Source organism: Mirounga leonina, unplaced genomic scaffold, assembly GCF_011800145.1.
Source record: "Mirounga leonina isolate KUSES-001 unplaced genomic scaffold, KU_Mleo_1.0 Mir_151, whole genome shotgun sequence".
Classification (NCBI taxonomy): Eukaryota; Metazoa; Chordata; class Mammalia; order Carnivora; family Phocidae; genus Mirounga; species Mirounga leonina.
The window spans coordinates 33,511,497-33,524,852 of record NW_023270377.1 but is presented as its reverse complement, the minus strand read 5'-3'; the positions used below and the strand labels follow the sequence as shown (position 1 = coordinate 33,524,852).

The window sequence follows — 13,356 nt, the reverse complement described above, 5'->3', positions numbered from 1 at the left end:
AAAGAAAGAAAGAAAGAAAGAAAGAAAGAAAGAAAGAAAGAAAGAAAGAAAGAAAAGAAAAGAAAATGAAGTAACTCTTAAAATGTGGCCCCAAATTACAAAACTAACTGAAAAGAATTTTGGTCATTGCAAAAGACTTATGTTTCTGGGAATCTATTACAAAATAAGAAGACTACGTACACTTAAAATATAATGTAAATCAGGTTTTCTGTCATTTGGAAAAGTCATACATTTTCATTCTGTGTTTTAAAGCTGAAAGTAAACTCTTTTAGTAAACTCTACCCCTAACATGGGGCTCTAATATCATAACCCCAAGATCAAGAGTTCAGACTCTACTAAGCCAATCAGGCACCCCAAGAATAATTTTTAGTAATATTCCAAACAGTGCTCTTCAAAGCAAATTATGTCTAAAAAGAAATATTTTGCTTTTAGATTTTTACCAATTACAGTATTTGAAAATTAATTAAATCTCATTATAAAAAAAGCATTTATACCCCCTACAAATGTTCCACCTACTCTAATTTTAATTACTCAATTCCCAAACTGAATTTGGAAATAATAAAGGCATTAAACCTACATTTTCCTGCTGATCTGGTAATTAACCCAACAACTTTATAAATTTAGTTATTTAAATACATTAATCAGACATTTTTACCTTACGGCAAAAGAGCAAGGAGATTGGAAAAAAATGTTTGCATCATACATGTATTTTTTTAAGTTTTAAGTAATCTCTACACCCAACATGGGGCTGGAACTCACAACCCCGAGATCAAGTCCTAGGCTCCACCAACTGAGCCAGCCAGGAGCCCCTGCATGAAACATTTAAATGAATTACACAGTTAAGTGAATGTTGTGTGACTGTAACTCTTCTTGTGCTATATATATGGTATATTTTATTTCATTTATTGCTACCAAATTTCTGTGGGAAATACTAACTGTTCAGAGACATAGTACTGAAAGCCAACTTTGTGGTTCACAGTAGCTATAAGGGTCCTAAAAATAAAGAATGCCTGTGGTAGCACAGATGGGATCACTTTACTGAGGAAGAATGAAGTTCACCGACAGTGGTAGCACCTAGACCTGGGAATCCCACGTCATAGTAATATAAACCTGTGAGGGTTTAACACAGATATAAAGTCTTAAAATTAGATCGTATGTGGAGACCGGACTTTCTAGTGAAACAAAATTAAAACTAGAACTATATCTGTAGATGCTGATTAAATTCTAACAAGGAAACAGGTCGCAGTTTATGGGCATTCATAATGCCTGGCTAAGTAAGATTTAATAAATGCATGCCTCCCTGGATGAGACTAATTGAAAAGCAAAGAAGGAGCGTCCAGAAAACTGGGTCTCCTTTGTAGTTTCTGGGCTGAAAACAGCCAGATCCTCATAGCGGCTCAATGTACTCATCCAGGGAGTAAATGCTTGACTTCGGAGAAACATTTATCTTTGGCGGTCATGTACTCCATGTACTTCCTGTCTGCACGTGCGTCATGAGCACAACTCGTTCTAATCACACAATACTCCCTATGCCATTGCCCTGATTTTTAAGGCTTCTCACTCCTTTTTGCTTTTTATTATTATTATTATTATTTAAAGATTTTATTTACCTATTTGATAGAGACACAGTGAGAGGGGGAACACAGCATGGGGAGTGGGAGAAGAAGAAGCAGGCTTCCCACTGAACAGGGAGCCTGATGCGGGGCTCAATCCCAGGACCCTGAGATCGTGACCTGAGCCCAAGGCAGACGCTTAAATACTGAGCCACCCAGGTGCCCCTCCGTTTTGTTTTTCTCATTCCCTTATGGTATTGGTAACATTCACAATAAAAGTGGAGGCAAAGTTTGGCTCAGGACCTTTCACCAGGAGAGTGTCTGGTCCCCCCTTGCCTTCTCCTTTCTCCTACTTAGACGTCTGGAGTAATCTTTTCATTCACTGCCTCGGGGTTTGCTGGCCAAACCCAACAATTCATATATTTAACAATACAGGGATTAAACTCAAGGTATTAATTCCTTAATTCATGACCTGTAAACACTTCCTTATATTTGATCTGGGTTTATCAGCAACAATTATAAGTCTATCAATTTCTACATTTATAAGACAATGAAAGAAATCTTTTATAGCCTATACCCTAGACATACTTCTATTACAGCACTTATAATGCATCATAATTATTCATTTACTTGCCTGACTCCCTCATTAAACCATGGCCTCCTTGAAGACAGGGACTATACCTGTGTGTTAGGTGTTTAGGAAGTATCTGTTGAATGAATGAATTCATTAGAGATCTAAAAATACAAGTGACGTGATAGGGATGATTTGTTGCGTATTAACACCTCATTTATGAATCTATAAAGGTTTAAGGAATGAAGAATGGGGAGATTCACATATTTTCCAATGTCTAGGAGGCTTCCAGGATTCCAGCTGCCTATCAGAAAACTGACATTATTTACAAAAAACCTGTCATGGTGAGGGGCACCTGGGTGGTTCAGTCGTTAAGCGTCTGCCTTTGGCTCAGGTCATGATCCCAGGGTCCTGGGATCGAGCCCCACATCGAGCCCCACATCGAGCCCCACATCGAGCCCCACATCGGGCTCCCTGCTCCATGGGAAACCTGCTTCTCCCATTCCCCCTGCTTGTGTTCCCTCTCTCGTTGTGCCTCTCTCTGTCAAATAAATAAATAAAATCTTTAAAAAAAACAAAACAAAACAAAAAAAAAACCCCACAAAAAACCTGGAATGGTGATGTGTTCTGGGATTGGAAAGCCCTTCCCCAAACCCATGGCAAGGACATTAGAACTGAGCTAGGGCTAAGCTTTTTGACACATGCTATATAATCTTTTCTTATTTGTTGAGTTGGTGATACAAATACTAACCATCAGAGGTCAAGACCAATTTCTGCTGCATGCAACCAATTATTCTCTGGCCATTGCATGCAATAAACATTTCTCCTTTAACACATTGGTCATGTGCTTTCTTTTGTCAGAATTACAAGAAACAGAACTCCTGAGTGCAAATAATGTGGCATTCTTGTCCAACCTTCTTCGAAGATCCAAGTCAAGGAGATCCATGGAATTTTAACAAGAAAAGAAGCAGATGTCTCAGTTTCTTTTCTTTAAATTCTATTCATTCACTTAAATATTTACTGAATTATTTAAATATTTAAATATGTATACACACACATACATACATACATACCACATCTTCTTTATCCATTCATCCACTGATGGACACGGGTTGTTTGTACATCTTGGCTATTATAAATAAGGCTGCAATGAACACGGGGGTGCAGATATCTTTTCAAGTTGTGTTTTCATGTTCTTCAGATAAATACCCAGAAGGGGAATTGCTGGATCATATGGTAATTCTACTTGTAGTTTTTTGAGAAACCTCCATACTGTTTTCCATAGTGGCTGCACCAATTTATATTCCCACCAACAGCGTACAAGGGCTCCCTTTCTTTCACATCCTCACCAACACTTGTTACCTTTGGTCTTTTTGATAATAGCCATTCTAACAGATAGAGGTGATTTCTTATTGTGGTTTTGATTTGCATTTCCTTGATGATTAGTGATGTTTGGCATCTTTTCATGTACCTGTTGGCCATCAGTATGTCTTCTTTAAAAAATGTCTATGCATCAATTCTGCTTTTTTTTAAAAAAAGATTTTATTTATTTAACAGAGAGAGAGCGTGAGCACAAGCAGGGTGAACGGCAGGCAAGGCAGAGGGAGAAGCAGGCTCCCCGCTGAGCAGGGAGCCCGACGTGGGACTCGATCCCAGGACCCCGGGATCACGAGCTGAGCTGAAGGCAGATGCTTAACCAACTGAGCCACCCAGGTGCCCTATCATATTTGCTTTTTAAATGAAGAGTATAAATTCTCATTTAAACTTCTTATACACAATTACCTCCATTCACTAACACACAAATCACATAGGTTTAGCTGCGGTGCGGTAAGAATTCCAAAGCTCACCATCTAGCAACTTGTTGAAGCCCCAGGCTGTATTCTTGAATTCCCACATTCCTTTTCACTCCTTGTCTTACTTACTGGAACCAAACGTCTACCAAAATTAAGAATAAAGTTGTGTTCCAAATCTTTTTTTGTCTTAGCCTCCTTTGGGACTACAAAGCTGCACCACCCATTCTGGTTTATTTTAAGATTGTACACATAAGCCACATATGACTCTACAATAATACTTGAACATTGTTTGTACAGCAGAAGTATGTCCAAGTGTTTTTTAACAAAGAGCAATATGATCAGATATCCGTGTATGTAGGTTAGTTTTTTAATGATAGCTATAGAAGCAAATAATTCCTCCAAAATTAATTTTTTGCAGTAATACAGATGTCCAAAAATACTTTATTCAACTTTATTTATATAAAAGTATCTTGTTATAGAGTTAGTATTTGTGTCAATAGCATTAGTAGTTATCACTCAATTTTGATTGAGGTGGTAAGAAGATGGCTATTTCTCTTAAAGCATAATTGATGTGAAGGCATATTTCAATTCAGTCTCCATATTTATATGATTGAAATTCTCGGGCGCCTGGGTGGCTCAGTTGGTTAAGCGACTGCCTTCGGCTCAGGTCATGATCCTGGAGTCCCTGGATCGAGTCCCGCATCGGGCTCCCTGCTCAGCAGGGAGTCTGCTTCTCTCTCTGCCCCTCCCCCCTCTCATGTGCTCTCTCTCTCTCAAATAAATAAATAAAATCTTAAAAAAAAAAAAAAAAAAAAAAAGAAATTCTCAATTTTCTTTTTTTGGGGGGTTTCTTTTTTTTTAATTAACATATAATGTATTATTTGTTTCAGGGGTACAGGTCTGAGATTCATCAGTCTTACATAATTCACAGTGCTCACCATAGTACATACCCTCCCCAATGTCCATCACCCAGCCACACCATCCCTCCCACCCCCCTCCCCTCCAGCAACCTTCAGTTTGTTTCCTGAGATTAAGAGTCTCTTATGGTTTGTCTCCCTCTCGGGTTTTGTCTTGTTTCATTTTTCCCTCCCTTACCCTATGATCCTCTGTCTTGTTTCTCAAATTCCTCATATCAGTGAGATCATATGATAATTGTCTTTCTCTGATTGACTTATTTCACTTAGCATAATATCTTCTAGTTCCATGAAATTCTCAACTTGATAAAACTTTCATAGCACCCAGGTAGATCCCAACATTACCTAGAGTTTGGTCACATAGTCAGAAAGTTTAAGTTATTTTTGGAAAATTTTTTAATTGAGATATAATTGATATACAACATGGTATTTTTTTAGGTATATGAAGTAATGATTTAAAATATGCATATATTGCAAAATGATCACCAGAATCAGTTTAGTTTTATCATTCATCACCTCACATAGCTAATTTTTTTTTTCTGGTGATGAGAAGTTTTAAGATCTACTCTTTCAAATTTCCTGGAAAATTTTCACAGGAAAACTGGTAGGATGGTGTTTGACCTATCTGGTCCTGAGGTCTGGGGTAGAGGGCATTTACCCAATCAGGTCTGGAAAGAGTACTGAAAGCTAAAGCCAAAAAATCCTGTCCAAATGAACTGTGCAGGTAAAAAGGATGTGAGGATAGATTAAAACTCAAGGGAACCACCAAGCCAGGCAGGCAAAGAAAATAAATGCAACAATTCTGGGCAGTAAATGACAGCTGTCTGGATGAACACTAGTGACAGCTGGTATTGCCTGGGGCTGAATCCACATTTTAGGGCTGTTCTGATTCATTTAAAAATTCTGGAATGGAGCAGATACTAGACTTCATATTCTGGCAATATTCTAGAAATATTGTATCTTTAGCTCAGTTCCTGTCCAAAGGGAAAGTTATGGGACAGAATGACAGGTCAGTCATATCCAGGGGCATATCACTGATTCTAAGCAATTTAACATGTTATTTTGTGTACTTTTATCGTGGTTCTTGTACTTGGGGTTCTTTGGTTCATTGAGCGTCTTTGATCTATAGATTTGTAACTTTTATCTAGTTTGGAGTTTTCAGCCATTATTTCTTCAAGTATTTTCTTTGGTCCCTCATATATTTCTTGAGGGCCTCTAATGACATATATATTGGGCTGATTAAAATTATATAACAGATTTCCTGATATTGTTTATTTTTTTCTTTCAGTGTTTTTCCTCTCTGTGTTTCATTTTGCATAGTTTCTATCGCTATGTCTTCAAATTCACCGATCTTTTCTTCTTCAGTATCTAATCTACTGCTACCCTCATATAGTATATTTTTCATCCCAGACATTGTAGTTTTACTCTAGAATTTATTGTGGATCTTTTAATATCTTTAATGTTTTGACTTAATATGCTCAATCTTTCCTCTGTCTTTTTGAACATGTGAAGTATGGTTATAGTTTCTTCTTAATATACTTGTCTACTAATTCTACTATCTGTGGCATTTCTGGAGCTGATTCTGTTGATTGATTGCTATCCTCATTATGGGTTGCCTTTTCCTGGTTCTTTATATTTTTGTAATTTTTAAATTAAATGTCAGGCTTTGTGAACTTTACCTTGTCAGGTGCTAGATATTTTTGTATCTATAAATATTTTTGAGCTTTGTCCTGAGATGCAGTTAAAGTATTTATAAACAGTTCAATCTTTTTGAGGCTTGCTCTTAACTTATATATATGAGTCTAGAGTAGCTTTGAGTGTAGGGCTAATGTTCCTCCACTGCTCAGTGACCCATGAATTATAAGATTTTCTACTGTCTGGTGCAAACTTGATTCATTCTTGTCTCTGGATGAGCTTTGAGAATTGTTTCCTCTGCTTCTTTTAGGTAGTTCTCCCACACACTTGGATGGTTTCTCCCCTCATGTGCACTGATTAGTAGTTAGCTGAAAACTTCAGGGGAACTCTCTGAAGATCCTTAGAGCTGTCTCTCTGTGCATTGCTCTCATCTCTGGTACTATGCTCTGCAAACTCTAGGCACTTTAGCCTCCCAAGACTGTGTCTCCACAGTTAAAGGAGATGACTAGGCTTTGCCTGAGTTCTCTCTCCCTGTGCCACAACCTGGAAACCTTCCAGGCAGCAAGCTAGGAAAATCATAGGGCTCACCTCTCTCAAGGATCACTGTCCTACACTATTTGACATCCAATGTCTGCAAACTGTTGTTTCATACATTTTGTTGATCTGGTTTTTAAGTTGTTTTAGACAGGAGGGTACTCTAGGCCTTCTTACTACATCTTGCCAGAGAAGAACTACAAAATCAACAGAACCACCAGTGGTTGCATGAACTGCATCTGAGCTTCTCCACATTCTGAGATTTAGATGGTATTACATTTGCAAAGAATAAGACAGTCCCAGAAGCATTTTTTCACTCACTCAACAAACATTTAAACACTATGGGAGAAATGGTTAGCAGTCTACTTAAAATCCACTCTCTTTCCATATGATAGAATTGTGCTTGGGGAGGGACTGCGAGCTCAGGCGCTGTGGTTTTCCATACACCCCCTACCCTCCACCCATACACATACACATCTTGCTTCTCAGTATGGCCATATGTTTAGTATTCACCAATGGAACATGAGTGAAAATGAGATGTATGATTTCTAGGACAAGGATTTTAAGAAGCAGATATGCCTTCTTCACACTCTTTCCCCTTCTGCAGACTGACTGCTGAAGATAACAAATCCCCTGGAAATGATGAAGCCAAAATATGAAGGAGTCTCAGTCTCTGAAATCACTGCATGGCAGGAAGCTGTCTGCCAGAAATACCTGCATTGTTTAGCAAGGTAATGACTAAGTAAATTTCTATTGTACTAAACCACTACTATTTTGGGGTCACTTTGTTAAAGTAGTGAGTGTTACCTAGCTTATACAGGGACCCACTATATGCCAAGAACTGTGCTAAGTGCTGGGTATACAAAGAGAAGCAAAAGAGTCATGGTCCCTGGTTCATGAGGTTGTTTAGTCATGAAGGGTAGTTAGTCATGAAGGGTAAAAATAAACAAGAAAGAAGCCAGATATATACAGTCACATCCTGCAAAGCACTTCCTTGATTCCTGTCTCCCTGTAGAATGTATCTTGTTTTTTATTTTTATTCATTTATTTTCTTTTGTAGCTTGCTTTTTAATAACCAAACTTCAGAGAACATACTTTTTCCTTGATACAGTGTTTTTTAACTAATATTTGTACAGGGGATGTTTATATTTATATCCTCCCCCAAACTCAATACATTTTAAAACAAAATGATGTGTATGAAATATCTTGCATTGCATTTCAAATACAATTGGTAGAATATCAGAATCACACATAAACATTTTTCAACTTTAAATTTTCAAACATTTCAAGTTTGAAAATCAGAAAAGTTTAAAGAATACACATATACCCTTCATCTAGAGTCACCAGTTGGTAACAATCAGCCATGTTTGTTACATGTCTCTTTATAAACATGCAGGCACACATGTGCACGCACACACACACACACACACACTTTGCTGAACCATTTGAAACTAATTTGCAGGCATGATGATACTTTATCCCTAAATATTTCCGTACTTACCTACTATGAACAAGAACATTTTCCTACATGATCACAATACCACTATCACACCCAAGAAATTTAATGTAAATATGCAATATTATCTAATATACAGCCTATGCTAAAATCCCTCCCTTGTCTATAGCTGATTTTTACTAACTTATTTATTATTCCTTTATCTCCAAAATAATACTTCCCCTGCTCCCCAATAATTATGTCCTCCCCAAAACTAAACCAATCCTAACTTGATCCATAGAGTCTGTGCAATTTCAAACAAAATCCCAGCAAATTACTATATGGATATTGACAAGCTGATTCTAAAGTTCGTATGGGGAGGCAAAAGACCCAGAATAGCCAACATAATATTGAAGAAGAACAAAGTTGGGGGATTGATGTTATCTGACTTCAAGACTTACTATAAAACCACAGTAATCAATACAGTGTGGCATTGGCAATAGATCATTGGAACAGAACAGAGAGCCCAGAAACAAACCCCCATAAAGACAGTTAATTGACTGTTGACAAAAGAGCAAAGATAATGCAATGGAGCAAAGATAGTCTTTTCAACAAATGATGCTGAGATAACTGGATCATACACATGCAAAAAATTGAATCTAGACACAGATCTTACACTGTTCACAAAAATTAACTCAAGATGGATCATGGACTTAAATGTAAAATGCAAAACTATGAAATTCCTAGAAGATAACATCAGAGAAAACTTAAGTGACCCTGGGTTTGGCAATCACTTTTTAGATACAAGACCAAAGGCACAATTTATGAAATAAATAAATGATAAGACAAACTTCATTAAAATTAAAAATTTCTTCCTGTGAAAGACAATATCAATGGGCGCCTGGGTGGCTCAGTCGTTAAGCATCTGCCTTCGGCTCAGGTCATGATCCCAGGGTCCTGGGATCGAGCCCCACATCGGGCTCCCTGCTCAGCGGGAAGCCTGTTTCCCCCTCTCCAACTCTCCCTGCTTGTGTTCCTGCCCTCACTCTCTCTCTCTGTGAAACAAATAAATAAAATCTTAAAAAAGAAAAAAAGAAAAAAAGAAAGAAAGACAATATCAAGAGAATGAGAAGAGAAATCACAGATTGAGAGAAAATATTTGCAAAAAAGACACATCTGATAAAGGACTTTTATTCAAAATATAAAAAAAGAAATCTTAAACTCAACAAGAAAAGAATCTTATTTAAAAGTGGGCCAAAGACATTCGTGGACATCTTACCAAAGATGGCATACAGATGGTAAATAAGTATACGAAAAGATGCTCTACAACATATGTCATTAGGGAAATGCAAATTAAAACAGAATGAGATACCACTATGCTTTTATTAGAATGGCCAAAATCTGGAACACTGACAACACCAAATGTTGGCAAGGATGTGGAGCAACAGAAACTTACATATGTTGCTGGTGGGAATGCAAGATACCAACACTTTGGAAGACAGTTCGGTGGTTTCTTATAAAACTAAACATATTCTTGCCATACAAACCAGAAATCCTGCTTCTTGGTATTTACAACATAAAATTGCAACTCCAACCAGACCAAAGGAGTTGCAATTTTATGTCCACACAAAAACCTGCACATAGATGTCTATAACAGCTTTCTTTGTAATTGCCAAAACATGGAAGCAACAACATGCTTTTCAGTAGAAGAATGGATAAATAAACTGTGGTACATCCGGACAATGGGATATTTTTCCATGCTAAAAAGAAATGAGTTATCAAGCCATGAAAAGACACACAGAAAACTTAAATGCATATTACTAAGTGAAGGAAGCCAATCTGAAAAGGACACATATTGTATGATCCCACCTATGTGACATTCTAGAAAGAGCAAAACCATGGAGACAGTAGATCAGTGGTAGCACTATCTCCATATGAAGTGGGAGTAGAGGGCATTCTATTCTCAACATAGCTACTTCTAGTTAACAACAGTCAACAAGCCTGATAGCCTGGGCTCTAGAGTTAGACTCCCTGCTTTTGAACAGAAGCTCTGCCAATTATTTGAACTCTGATTACTTACTTATTTCACCTCTCTAAGCCTGTTATTTCGATTAGTGAAATGAGGACAATGGTTCTGACATAGAATTACATGAATTGATGTGTATAAAGAGCATATTAATGTGCCCATGATAAAATCATAGCTATCACCCACTGCATGCCGATTTTCAAATGGTAGCTCCCCTTGTCAAAGTACCTTTGCAGGGCCCAGGAGGGTATATGTGCATGACAGTTTCTCCACTGGAGTCTGCCCTGAGCCATGGGGCTTAGCCCTATTTTTAACTTCAGTGTTAGGCCCTGAAGCACTATGTACTCTTCCATGTCTGACTTCTTGCACTTAGCATAATGTTTTCTTTCCTAACATTTTATTATAAAATGTTCATTCATAAAGAAAGGAAAACCGGAGTGTCTGAACATTTACTTTGTGTTAGGAAAGGGCTCCTCGCTGTGGGGCAACAGCATGGAAGCAGGTCATTGAAAGTAAGGAACAGCAGAGCATGACATGGAAATGCCACATCTGTACCTAGGCTTGGCCTCCATCTGTGTCAGCATCTCCCTCCAGGCCTGGGACATCACCGAACCAGCTGGTGGCCTTGGGCTCTGATGATTTCTCTTTCCTCGGACCTTGACTGTCTCACTCTATCACACTCTGTGTCAACATATTCCTTTAGTGCTTCATGAAGGCAGATGACAGAACTCCGACCAGACCATAGGAGAAATCAGGTGGACGTGGAAACTAGAGAAACACAGTAGAGGGATGTGTGATCACTGCAACAAAAGATAATTAAATCCTGGTTGACAAAAAGAAGAGGGTCAAGGACAGAGCCAATATTTAAGGAGCAAACAAAGGAAAGGAAATCTATCTGTAAAGAGACCAGGAATGATCAGAGAGATGGGAGGTTAATCTGGAGAGAGTTGGCTCCTAGAAGCAAAGGAAGAAAGGAAAGAAAGGGGGAAAGAAAGGAAGAAAGTGTTTTAATAAGTGGGAAGGGGGGCAGGTCAAATGTGTCCATCTAAGATGAGGTATGTTTATCGGATGAGGAGACCTCATCAATATTCTTCCACTCTACTTGGGGAGCTGTGGCAGCCAGGCCTTTCCTTTGCAGGTGGCAGATTAAAAGAGTCATCCCTGCTAAATCTGGACAATTTAAAGGAAAACTTTGAACGCACTGACAATGGAGGTTCCCCAAGGAAATAGCTCAACCAGATCCTACCCTGAGATATTCAGAATGGATTAGACCTATCTAGAAGCTCAGCGCTTCCAATCCACTTTTGTTAGCCTGTTTGTTTTAAAATCAACTTTATCAATGTATAATTTGCATAAATAAATGCCCTCATTTAAAGTGTATGGTTCAGGGGCACCTGGGTGGCTCAGTCGGTTAAGCATCTGCCTTTGGCTCGGATCATGGTCTCGGGGTCCTGGGATTGAGTCCTGCCTGGGGCTCCCTGCTCAGCGGAGAGCCTGCTTCTCCCTCTACCCTTCCCCCCTGCTCGTGATCTCTCTCTCTCTCTCTCACAAATAAATAAATAAAATCTTTTAAAAAATAAATAAAGTGTATGGTTCAGTACTTTTGACAAATATATACTCCCATGTAACTGCCATCTAATCAGTATACAGAATATTTCCATCACCCCCAAATTTTTCTTATGCCCCTTTACAAGCAACACTTTCCTTGCCCACAAACACCAATTTACTTTCTGTCACCATAGATTTGTTTTGTGTTAATGAATGTCATATAAATAAACTATACAGTACTTTGTGTACTGTAAAATAAACCATATTTGTACTTTTTGTGTGTCTGGATTCTTTCACTCAGCACAATGCTTTCTTCCCAAACCTTTTGTTATAAAAACGTTCAATCACAGAACAAAACTGAAAGAATTTTGCAGTAAACACCCACATACCTACCACTAGATTATACTACAGTTGACCCTTGCACAATGTGCGGGTTAGGGGTGCCAATCACCCATACAGTCAAAAGTCCATGTATAACTTTTTTTTAGATTTTTTTTTTTAAGTAATCTCTACACCCAATGTGGGCTCAAACCCACAACCCTGAGATCAAGAGTCACATGCTCCACCAGCTTAGCCAGCCAGCTGCCCCCATCTATAATTTTTGACTCCCCAAAAGTTTAACTACTAATAGTCTACTGCTGACCAGAAGCCTTATTAATAACATAAACAGTTGATTAACACAGATTTTGTATGTTTTATGTATTATAGGCTGTATTCTTTCAATAAAGTAAGCTAGAGAAAAGAAAATGTTATTAAGAAAATCATAAGGAAAAGAAAATACATTTACGGTACTTTAAAAAATCTGCATAAAAGTGAACCTGCACAGTTCATAGGTGTTGTTCAAGGGTCGACTGTATTAGATTCTACTATACTTGCTTTAATACATCCTTGTGTCCATTTATCAACCCATCTTATTTTTTGATGTATTTTAAAGATGTCAGTACATTTCCCCTAAATACTTTAGCATGCATATCAGACATAATTATCCATGTTGTTGCATAAATGTGTTGCTTGTTCCTTTTTACTGCTGAGTAGTATTCCATTTGCCTATTGATGGATATTTAAGTTATTCCCAGTTTAGTTTTATTATGAATAAAGTTGCTATGAACATTCATATACAAGCCTTGTACAGATATATGCTTTTATTTATCTTGAATAAGTACTGAAAAGTACTTTTGTTGGGTCATATGGTAAGTATACCTTATAATAAATAGCCAAACTGTTTTCTAGGTGGTGCCATTTTACATTTCTGTTAGCACTGTATTTTTTTTAAAAGATTTTATTTATTTATTTGAGAGAGATAAAGGGAGTGAGCGAGAGAGAGAGAGAGCGCACAAGCCAGGGTTG

General features: G+C 37.8%; 1 long non-coding RNA gene across 1 annotated transcript; it reads left to right on the top strand.

Annotated features, from left to right (window-relative positions):
* The first annotated feature begins 3,806 nt into the window (after positions 1 to 3,806).
* On the top strand, positions 3,807 to 11,868 carry LOC118012155. The gene is made up of 3 exons (XR_004679617.1): positions 3,807 to 3,837; positions 7,608 to 7,731; positions 10,925 to 11,868. It is a non-coding gene; the product is annotated as an uncharacterized LOC118012155 (long non-coding RNA).
* Positions 11,869 to 13,356: the final 1,488 nt, after the last annotated feature.